The sequence below is a fragment of the Cynoglossus semilaevis genome, chromosome W (genome assembly GCF_000523025.1).
Source record: "Cynoglossus semilaevis isolate Cse_v1.0 chromosome W, Cse_v1.0, whole genome shotgun sequence".
NCBI lineage: Eukaryota > Metazoa > Chordata > Actinopteri > Pleuronectiformes > Cynoglossidae > Cynoglossus > Cynoglossus semilaevis.
In genome coordinates this window covers 12,068,593-12,079,614 of record NC_024327.1, presented here as the reverse complement: position 1 = coordinate 12,079,614, position 11,022 = coordinate 12,068,593, and the positions used below count along the sequence as shown (strand labels likewise).

Below are 11,022 nucleotides of genomic sequence, written 5' to 3'. Positions count from 1 at the left end.
TACTTTGACAGATTTTCTCTTTTGTTATGTGGACATATTTAAAAATGAAGTCTCAGCTGGAACAAATTAAGCAGGCTGTGCAAGACTCTGTAGCGTAACCATTAAGCATAGTAAAGGAAGTCCGTATACAGCCTGTTTATTGATATGAAATATGAAATTACTTTACTTAAGGTTGTGAACATGGCAGAGAAGTTCCTCACTGTAATTGACTCAATGGGAAATGAGGATGCCTACAACAGGAAGATCCTGAGGAACTGGCGGTAATATGTAGAATAATTTCATAGATACATTTTTTCAAGAGAGAGAAAAAGGTTTTAAAACAATCATTTTAATGCTGTAATAGAAACTTCCTGAGGAACAGGTCGAGGGAGGAATCCAAATATGTGTGGACAGTGTACACCATGGACCACAACACACAGTTGGATTTCAGCAGTTGTGTGGGGTTCTAGTGTTGAAGGTACTATTTCACTACAAGTTAATGTTTATGTACTTTGAAGATTAAGCTAATAGTATTTAATTGTAAAGATTATGTATCTAGAAGAACGTGTTATTATGTAGATAATGTACCAAATCAAGCACATAATTACATTCATAATTAATTTACAGTACGCTGAAGAATGCCTTCTGAGTGGAAACTTCTGTCAGTGAATGGATGGACATAGCCTGTATCTTACTGGAAAATAGCTAAAAAAAAACTCATGTTAAATCAACCCAAATATTCTTTATTATATATTATGATCCTTTCTGTTACTATTTGTAAAAAAAAACAAAAAAAAAAACAGTTTGCTAAAAAATCCTAGATTGAGCGTGATTATTTTCTCTTTTACAGTATGTGCTGCATTGGATAACATTTTTACATTCCCTCTGGTTTCAGATGTAAAGGTAAATGTAAAGAACATAAATAAAGTCCTACCCTAAACCCTGAGAGTATTGTATGTATTTATAGCGATTTCATGTCTATAGTAATGTGCTACCACCCTGAACACAAATGTCAGATATGGCAATAAATGTACGCTACGGGTAGGAAAAAACTTCAGCCTACGCTATAAATTTCTGCTACTGGCCGATGTACGCATGCGCAGTTAACTCGGGGAGAAAAAATCTATAGGTAGGAAAAAACTTCAGGTACGAATAAACTTCAGACTACGCGATAAATTTCTGCTACTGGCCGATGTACGCATGCGCAGTTAACTCGGGTAGAAAAAATCTATAGGTAGGAAAAACCTTCAGACTACGCTATAAATTTCTGCTACTGGCCGATGTACGCATGCGCAGTTAACTCGGGGAGAAAAAATCTATAGGTAGGAAAAACCTTCAGACTACGCTATAAATTTCTGCTACTGGCCGATGTACGCATGCGCAGTTAACTCGGGTAGAAAAAATCTATAGGTAGGAAAAACCTTCAGACTACGCTATAAATTTCTGCTACTGGCCGATGTACGCATGCGCAGTTAACTCGGGTAGAAAAAATCTATAGGTAGGAAAAAACTTCAGACTACGCTATAAATTTCTGCTGGGGGTCTGCCTTGTAATCTACAAGCCACTGAGCATTTCTATCAAAGCCAACAATGTATCCATCTTCATTGAAGATGGATATTCTCTTTAGAGATTACATTCAGCACATTACTCTACTCCTATCAACATTATATTCTTAAAAGTAAGATTTGCTCAAATTAAAACATTAAACATGTCAATCACAGATCGTGATAACACTTGTGCATCTCAGCTGGGACAGGTAAGAACTATGTCCATCTGCACAGGCTTTAATTGCAAGCTCAAATCTAGTTTTATAGATTGGAAAAAATGTTATTTGTCCTTACCATCTCCATGGAAATAGGACAGTAGTTCCATTCTAGTAAACCACAGTCTTTGGATTGAGTAGTCATTATCACTGGGAATTATATATTAAATATATGTAACCCTTGTATGTCTCTGTTGTGTTCCAAGTTGAAAAAGAGAGAAGGGAGTCAGGACTGGATCTCTAAATCTTTACTTGGCAACTGTGGTGACAAACAGAAACACACAGAACTCGTGAGCTGTGTGTGAGCTGGAAAAGGCTTTTTAAAGTATTAAATGTTACAATACAATAATCAATTTTGCACAGTAAAATTAAATTACAAATATAACATAAACTAGTCCTTTACACAGGTTAGTTTCTGTTTACAATGCTTCAGTATTTAAAGTTCAACAGGAAACACTCATGCACGACGAGTGGGACATTACACAGAGCAGCATACAGCAGTTTGACCGCATTCAAATCACAGATAACAACTTTGATGAACATATGTCAGCAGAGAGCAACTAAATTATGACTAACTTCTGGCCATGTTAGAAAAGGCTTTAAAGGAAAGCACGTGCTAACAATTAATACTTGCTGTAAAATAAAATGACCTGGCTGCAATCAGTCACTTAGTCACAAAACCATACAAAATGATAGCTAGCGGGGCAGATGGGGCAGTGGTGGCTTAGTGGTTAAGCGGACTTGGGTCTGGAAGGTTTCAGGTTCGAGTCCACCAGCTGCCAAGTTACCACTGAGGTGCTCTGAGGTCAAATTTCGTTGTGTGCAGTGGTGTGTGTCACAATGACAAGGAGTTCAATTTCCTTTCATTTCCTTTCCTTTCCTTTCCTTTCATATCTGCTAACCACTAATAGCTTATGTGATGGCAATAATTTATCAGAGGAATGCTAACGTTAGCTTTAAGGCTGTCTACTTAAAATGAGTTAAAATATCATTCACATGCATTATCTGGGACACTTACCTCAAACGGCGTGTGGTTGACAATGTCCTTTGTGGCTGTGGATACTAGCACTACTCCCAATTATCTGTCGTTCTTCAAACTTGGTGGTTGGTCATTATGGGCAGGACGAAGCAAACTGGAAATAGGCGCCAACTTTGAAATTTGAATTTCCATAGTCTGATTGCATGAAGTGAATGAAGGGCATTTCTAAATGAAATTAAATAATAAATAAATACATACATATATATATATATATATATATATATATTATGGCATGCCATTCAGGAAATCAATCTTTAAATATATATATAGAAAGTCTGAATATATATACAAAAATAAGAAGCATATTTGACCACACTGTCCGTATCGGTATTGCATACTGGTCATATAAAGTATTAAATATACAAGAAACTAACCTTGTTTAACGGTCGGGTAGCAGAAAACTATGACTTGACTGCAGCGGCAAATTATGGCCGATGTACGCATGCGCAGTTAACTCAGGTAGGAAAAAACTATAGGTAGGAAAAAACTTCAGAACACGGCGGATCTGTTAGACTCACCTTTAAAGTTCAACAGGAAACACTCATGCACGACGAGTGGGACATTACACAGAGCAGCATACAGCAGTTTGACCGCATTCAAATCACAGATAACAACTTTGATGAACATATGTCAGCAGAGAGCAACTAAATTATGACTAACTTCTGGCCATGTTAGAAAAGGCTTTAAAGGAAAGCACGTGCTAACAATTAATACTTGCTGTAAAATAAAATGACCTGGCTGCAATCAGTCACTTAGTCACAAAACCATACAAAATGATAGCTAGCGGGGCAGATGGGGCAGTGGTGGCTTAGTGGTTAAGCGGACTTGGGTCTGGAAGGTTTCAGGTTCGAGTCCACCAGCTGCCAAGTTACCACTGAGGTGCTCTGAGGTCAAATTTCGTTGTGTGCAGTGGTGTGTGTCACAATGACAAGGAGTTCAATTTCCTTTCATTTCCTTTCCTTTCCTTTCCTTTCATATCTGCTAACCACTAATAGCTTATGTGATGGCAATAATTTATCAGAGGAATGCTAACGTTAGCTTTAAGGCTGTCTACTTAAAATGAGTTAAAATATCATTCACATGCATTATCTGGGACACTTACCTCAAACGGCGTGTGGTTGACAATGTCCTTTGTGGCTGTGGATACTAGCACTACTCCCAATTATCTGTCGTTCTTCAAACTTGGTGGTTGGTCATTATGGGCAGGACGAAGCAAACTGGAAATAGGCGCCAACTTTGAAATTTGAATTTCCATAGTCTGATTGCATGAAGTGAATGAAGGGCATTTCTAAATGAAATTAAATAATAAATAAATACATACATATATATATATATATATATATATATATTATGGCATGCCATTCAGGAAATCAATCTTTAAATATATATATAGAAAGTCTGAATATATATACAAAAATAAGAAGCATATTTGACCACACTGTCCGTATCGGTATTGCATACTGGTCATATAAAGTATTAAATATACAAGAAACTAACCTTGTTTAACGGTCGGGTAGCAGAAAACTATGACTTGACTGCAGCGGCAAATTATGGCCGATGTACGCATGCGCAGTTAACTCAGGTAGGAAAAAACTATAGGTAGGAAAAAACTTCAGAACACGGCGGATCTGTTAGACTCACCGGCAGGAATCTGACAAGGCTGGAGCTCAGACATGGTTCGTGGATCGGAATTTTTTGCAAGTTGGATCGGATCGGATCGGTCCGATCCGCTAAAATATCGGATAATTGGCTCGTCTTATCGACGCAACTTCCCTCCTTTGCTCCATCACTCAGCTCCGGACTCCAGTGGGTAAGTGCTCCGACTCTTTTTTTTTTCTCCTTTTCACAGGTAAACTCCTGGTTTTACTCCTGTTTTCTCTCCTCTCTTAACATGCAGCTGCCCTCGCTTCTCTGGCTGAAGTCGTAAAAGACCGGGAAAACAGCACGCTTTTCACTTCACTTCATCAGGTTCGAGTCCACCAGCTGCCAAGTTACCACTGAGGTGCTCTGAGGTCAAATTTCGTTGTGTGCAGTGGTGTGTGTCACAATGACAAGGAGTTCAATTTCCTTTCATTTCCTTTCCTTTCCTTTCCTTTCATATCTGCTAACCACTAATAGCTTATGTGATGGCAATAATTTATCAGAGGAATGCTAACGTTAGCTTTAAGGCTGTCTACTTAAAATGAGTTAAAATATCATTCACATGCATTATCTGGGACACTTACCTCAAACGGCGTGTGGTTGACAATGTCCTTTGTGGCTGTGGATACTAGCACTACTCCCAATTATCTGTCGTTCTTCAAACTTGGTGGTTGGTCATTATGGGCAGGACGAAGCAAACTGGAAATAGGCGCCAACTTTGAAATTTGAATTTCCATAGTCTGATTGCATGAAGTGAATGAAGGGCATTTCTAAATGAAATTAAATAATAAATAAATACATACATATATATATATATATATATATATATTATGGCATGCCATTCAGGAAATTAATCCTTAAATATATACACAGAAAGTCTGAATATATATAAAGAAAATCTGAATACATGTACAGCAAGTTTGAATATATATACAAAAAGTCTCAATATATACAGAAAGTTGAAACCTGTTTGACCACACTTACCCAATCGGGGCGGAGCTACGCCGGTGTTCTGAAATTTTCTCCTACCTATAGTTTTTTGCTACCCGAGTTAACTGCGCATGCGCACATTGGCCAGTAGCAGAAATTTATAGCTATGGCTGAAGTTTTTTCCTACCCATAGCGTAAATTTATAGACATATCTGACATTTGTGTTCAGGGTGGTACAACATTATTATACACATCAAATCTTAATAAATAAGTGCTTCTGACTCTATTTAGAGTGGTAGCATATTACTATAGGCATGAAATCGCTATAAATACATGCTTCTCAGTCTATTCAAAGTGGTAGCACATTACAATAGGCATGAAATCGCTATGAATACATGCTTCTGACTCTATTTAGAGTGGTAGCACATTACTATAGACATGAAATCACTATAAATACGTGCTTCTCAGTATGTTCAGAGAGGTAGCACATTACTATAGGCATGAAATCGCTATAAATACGTACTTCTCAGTGTATTCAGACTGGTAGCAAATTAATATAGGCATGAAATCACTATAAATATGTACTTCTCAGTGTGTTCAGAGTGGTAGCACATGCCTATAGGCATGAAATCGCTATAAATACGTACTTCTCAGTGTATTCAGACTGGTAGCAAATTAATATAGGCATGAAATCACTATAAATATGTACTTCTCAGTGTGTTCAGAGTGGTAGCACATGCCTATAGGCATGAAATCGCTATAAATACGTACTTCTCAGTGTATTCAGACTGGTAGCAAATTAATATAGGCATGAAATCACTATAAATATGTACTTCTCAGTGTGTTCAGAGTGGTAGCACATGCCTATAGGCATGAAATCGCTATAAATACGTACTTCTCAGTGTATTCAGACTGGTAGCAAATTAATATAGGCATGAAATCACTATAAATATGTACTTCTCAGTGTGTTCAGAGTGGTAGCACATGCCTATAGGCATGAAATCGCTATAAATACGTACTTCTCAGTGTATTCAGACTGGTAGCAAATTAATATAGGCATGAAATCACTATAAATATGTACTTCTCAGTGTGTTCAGAGTGGTAGCACATGCCTATAGGCATGAAATCGCTATAAATACGTACTTCTCAGTGTATTCAGACTGGTAGCAAATTAATATAGGCATGAAATCACTATAAATATGTACTTCTCAGTGTGTTCAGAGTGGTAGCACATGCCTATAGGCATGAAATCGCTATAAATACGTACTTCTCAGTGTATTCAGACTGGTAGCAAATTAATATAGGCATGAAATCACTATAAATATGTACTTCTCAGTGTGTTCAGAGTGGTAGCACATGCCTATAGGCATGAAATCGCTATAAATACGTACTTCTCAGTGTATTCAGACTGGTAGCAAATTAATATAGGCATGAAATCACTATAAATATGTACTTCTCAGTGTGTTCAGAGTGGTAGCACATGCCTATAGGCATGAAATCGCTATAAATACGTACTTCTCAGTGTATTCAGACTGGTAGCAAATTAATATAGGCATGAAATCACTATAAATATGTACTTCTCAGTGTGTTCAGAGTGGTAGCACATGCCTATAGGCATGAAATCGCTATAAATACGTACTTCTCAGTGTATTCAGACTGGTAGCAAATTAATATAGGCATGAAATCACTATAAATATGTACTTCTCAGTGTGTTCAGAGTGGTAGCACATGCCTATAGGCATGAAATCGCTATAAATACGTACTTCTCAGTGTATTCAGACTGGTAGCAAATTAATATAGGCATGAAATCACTATAAATATGTACTTCTCAGTGTGTTCAGAGTGGTAGCACATGCCTATAGGCATGAAATCGCTATAAATACGTACTTCTCAGTGTATTCAGACTGGTAGCAAATTAATATAGGCATGAAATCACTATAAATATGTACTTCTCAGTGTGTTCAGAGTGGTAGCACATGCCTATAGGCATGAAATCGCTATAAATACGTACTTCTCAGTGTATTCAGACTGGTAGCAAATTAATATAGGCATGAAATCACTATAAATATGTACTTCTCAGTGTGTTCAGAGTGGTAGCACATGCCTATAGGCATGAAATCGCTATAAATACGTACTTCTCAGTGTATTCAGACTGGTAGCAAATTAATATAGGCATGAAATCACTATAAATATGTACTTCTCAGTGTGTTCAGAGTGGTAGCACATGCCTATAGGCATGAAATCGCTATAAATACGTACTTCTCAGTGTATTCAGACTGGTAGCAAATTAATATAGGCATGAAATCACTATAAATATGTACTTCTCAGTGTGTTCAGAGTGGTAGCACATGCCTATAGGCATGAAATCGCTATAAATACGTACTTCTCAGTGTATTCAGACTGGTAGCAAATTAATATAGGCATGAAATCACTATAAATATGTACTTCTCAGTGTGTTCAGAGTGGTAGCACATGCCTATAGGCATGAAATCGCTATAAATACGTACTTCTCAGTGTATTCAGACTGGTAGCAAATTAATATAGGCATGAAATCACTATAAATATGTACTTCTCAGTGTGTTCAGAGTGGTAGCACATGCCTATAGGCATGAAATCGCTATAAATACGTACTTCTCAGTGTATTCAGACTGGTAGCAAATTAATATAGGCATGAAATCACTATAAATATGTACTTCTCAGTGTGTTCAGAGTGGTAGCACATGCCTATAGGCATGAAATCGCTATAAATACGTACTTCTCAGTGTATTCAGACTGGTAGCAAATTAATATAGGCATGAAATCACTATAAATATGTACTTCTCAGTGTGTTCAGAGTGGTAGCACATGCCTATAGGCATGAAATCGCTATAAATACGTACTTCTCAGTGTATTCAGACTGGTAGCAAATTAATATAGGCATGAAATCACTATAAATATGTACTTCTCAGTGTGTTCAGAGTGGTAGCACATGCCTATAGGCATGAAATCGCTATAAATACGTACTTCTCAGTGTATTCAGACTGGTAGCAAATTAATATAGGCATGAAATCACTATAAATATGTACTTCTCAGTGTGTTCAGAGTGGTAGCACATGCCTATAGGCATGAAATCGCTATAAATACGTACTTCTCAGTGTATTCAGACTGGTAGCAAATTAATATAGGCATGAAATCACTATAAATATGTACTTCTCAGTGTGTTCAGAGTGGTAGCACATGCCTATAGGCATGAAATCGCTATAAATACGTACTTCTCAGTGTATTCAGACTGGTAGCAAATTAATATAGGCATGAAATCACTATAAATATGTACTTCTCAGTGTGTTCAGAGTGGTAGCACATGTGGAGTGTGCGGCGGATCGCCTGCGTCAGCTCCGCTAAAATATCGGATAATTGGCTCGTCTTATCGACGCAACTTCCCTCCTTTGCTCCATCACTCAGCTCCGGACTCCAGTGGGTAAGTGCTCCGACTCTTTTTTTTTTCTCCTTTTCACAGGTAAACTCCTGGTTTTACTCCTGTTTTCTCTCCTCTCTTAACATGCAGCTGCCCTCGCTTCTCTGGCTGAAGTCGTAAAAGACCGGGAAAACAGCACGCTTTTCACTTCACTTCAAGACGACAGACTGAGCGTGGCTTGCCTCGCTAGCCTCTGATTGGCTGCTGAGACTAGGTACTCCCACGTGCGGCTATGTGAACTGTGTGATGCAATTAATTGCAATGAAAATATAAACATTAGGGTAAAGAGGGTGGTTTTATGTAAACACCATGGAACAAATCTTTTTTTTAGTTTCGGATGTTGTTTAGGAGCTCCCTCCTAAAGGGATTATTATAGCAAATGATGCTAAATGACCCATGAAAAGAAAAAAAATAGTTTATTTTAATGTGCAGCAATTTCTAAAGAAACTAGAGTTTTGAATTTTGCCCTCCTGGCCAGTGGTGGAGCTGCACCCAGATTTTCAAATTACTGTACTTCAAAGAATAGTGGCCTTTATGTAGTTTTGAGCAAAGCTAATCCCTGCAAAAGTAAAACAAAATCAGTTCTAAACAGTGCTTGATATAAGGACTGATCCATTCAGGCATTAACGGAACTTCAAGAATACAGGAATGTGTAGCGACTCTTGGTGGTGATACAGATGGTGGGAAGTTTGACCCAAGCCTGACCTCAGCTCAAGGCCTGAAATAACTCCTTTTCTCTGTGCAGATCGCCATCATGGGGTGGCCAGCTGCAGGTGGAGTGGGCTTTGGTGACAGGTCACTTCATACATGGGTGCTGCTGACAAGGGTCAAAGGAGTTAGGGGGTAAGAGAGGATGGACAGAGTGACGAGAGTGGGAGGAGGAATAGAGTTTCTTTCATTGGACCTTTTTCTTGAGTGACAGGCAGAATAGTGGGCTGGAGTCACACACCGTACATTTACTAACAAATCAGCAATATGACTATGTAATAATAGTACTATTATATAATCAGGTATAAAAACAGTGTATGAAGTACCATACTTTAGGTAATTAAATTTCACCAAGATGCTAAGTTTCTGTGATTTTATGGAGTAATGTGAATACCGTATCTTTCGGACTATAAGGCGTGCTTAAAATCCTTTAATTTTCTCAAAAATCGACAGTGCACCCTATAACCCGGTGCACCTTATGTATTACTTCTGATTGTGCTTACTGACCTCGAACCGATTTTATAAAGCCAAACCACACAGTGCATCACACATGACGAGCACACTGGGAGCCAACAATGACGTTTAACTCACAATTAGAAGATGCTCAACAACAATTGTTACAGTATGGTTGTGTAACCCAAATCCGTGCAACGTCGCGTCGCCCATTCATTGGCCTTTAAATGAAGTAGCAGGTTTATTAAGCTGCGGTAAAACAATCCACCCTCCCAGAGACAGTGGGCCCTGTGCTGACGAAGCAGAGCCTCTTTATGGAAGACTGAGTAGGCACCGTGATAGCAAAGCATTATGGGCCAGTTGGCGGTGAACCTAGAGCAAACACAACAACACAGCACAAGTAAAACTCATTAATTCATTCTTTATCACCTCTTTGCGATGTGTGTTATAGATGGCATATATAATAAGTGTCAGGATGTAGGAGATTTATGGTCAGAAACACAGGAGTTGGGCTGTGAGTGTGGGCCAAAACTAATAGGTAAAAGCCTGCCATAGTCAGAGATGGGGCTGCATTTCTGTGTTGCTGTTGTATGGATTTTGTGTAAAGCTTCACTGCAGCAGTGTAATAACAGTTTTAACTCCAGGCATCAATGAGTTGTTGGAGAGATTTTTTTATCAGCTATGACTGTGATATGCGTCAGTGGGATCACAGGACTTGGGTGAACACTTCCCTTTCATTTCAATTTAAAGCAAGGACAGTGCAATGCTATGTCAGACCAACCTTGACAAGTGCAAACACCTTTGAGTCTACTATGATATGTGTCTCTCTATGCTGTGTGTTTATTTTCCCATCATTCTCTTTCACCCACTGCAGCCCCTTTGACAAGTTCACAATCACAGGCCTGTCAGCGTCCCTCTGGCTCACATGGCATTTGCTGTTTCATTTTGCTCGTCTTGCTTGTTGTGCCTTTTAACACTGATACACACGCACACACACACTCACTGAGGGGATAAAAATTGCAAAGCTATTTGGGTATGTCAGTCTGATGTGCAGGC

At 38.4% G+C, this 11,022-nt stretch overlaps 1 long non-coding RNA gene across 1 annotated transcript; it reads left to right on the top strand.

The window, feature by feature from the left end:
- The first annotated feature begins 8,727 nt into the window (after nucleotides 1-8,727).
- Nucleotides 8,728-10,025, top strand: LOC107990213 (uncharacterized). Its single transcript, XR_001761766.2, has 3 exons — nucleotides 8,728-8,808; nucleotides 8,896-9,019; nucleotides 9,551-10,025. It is a non-coding gene; the product is annotated as an uncharacterized LOC107990213 (long non-coding RNA).
- The last annotated feature ends 997 nt before the right edge of the window (nucleotides 10,026-11,022 follow it).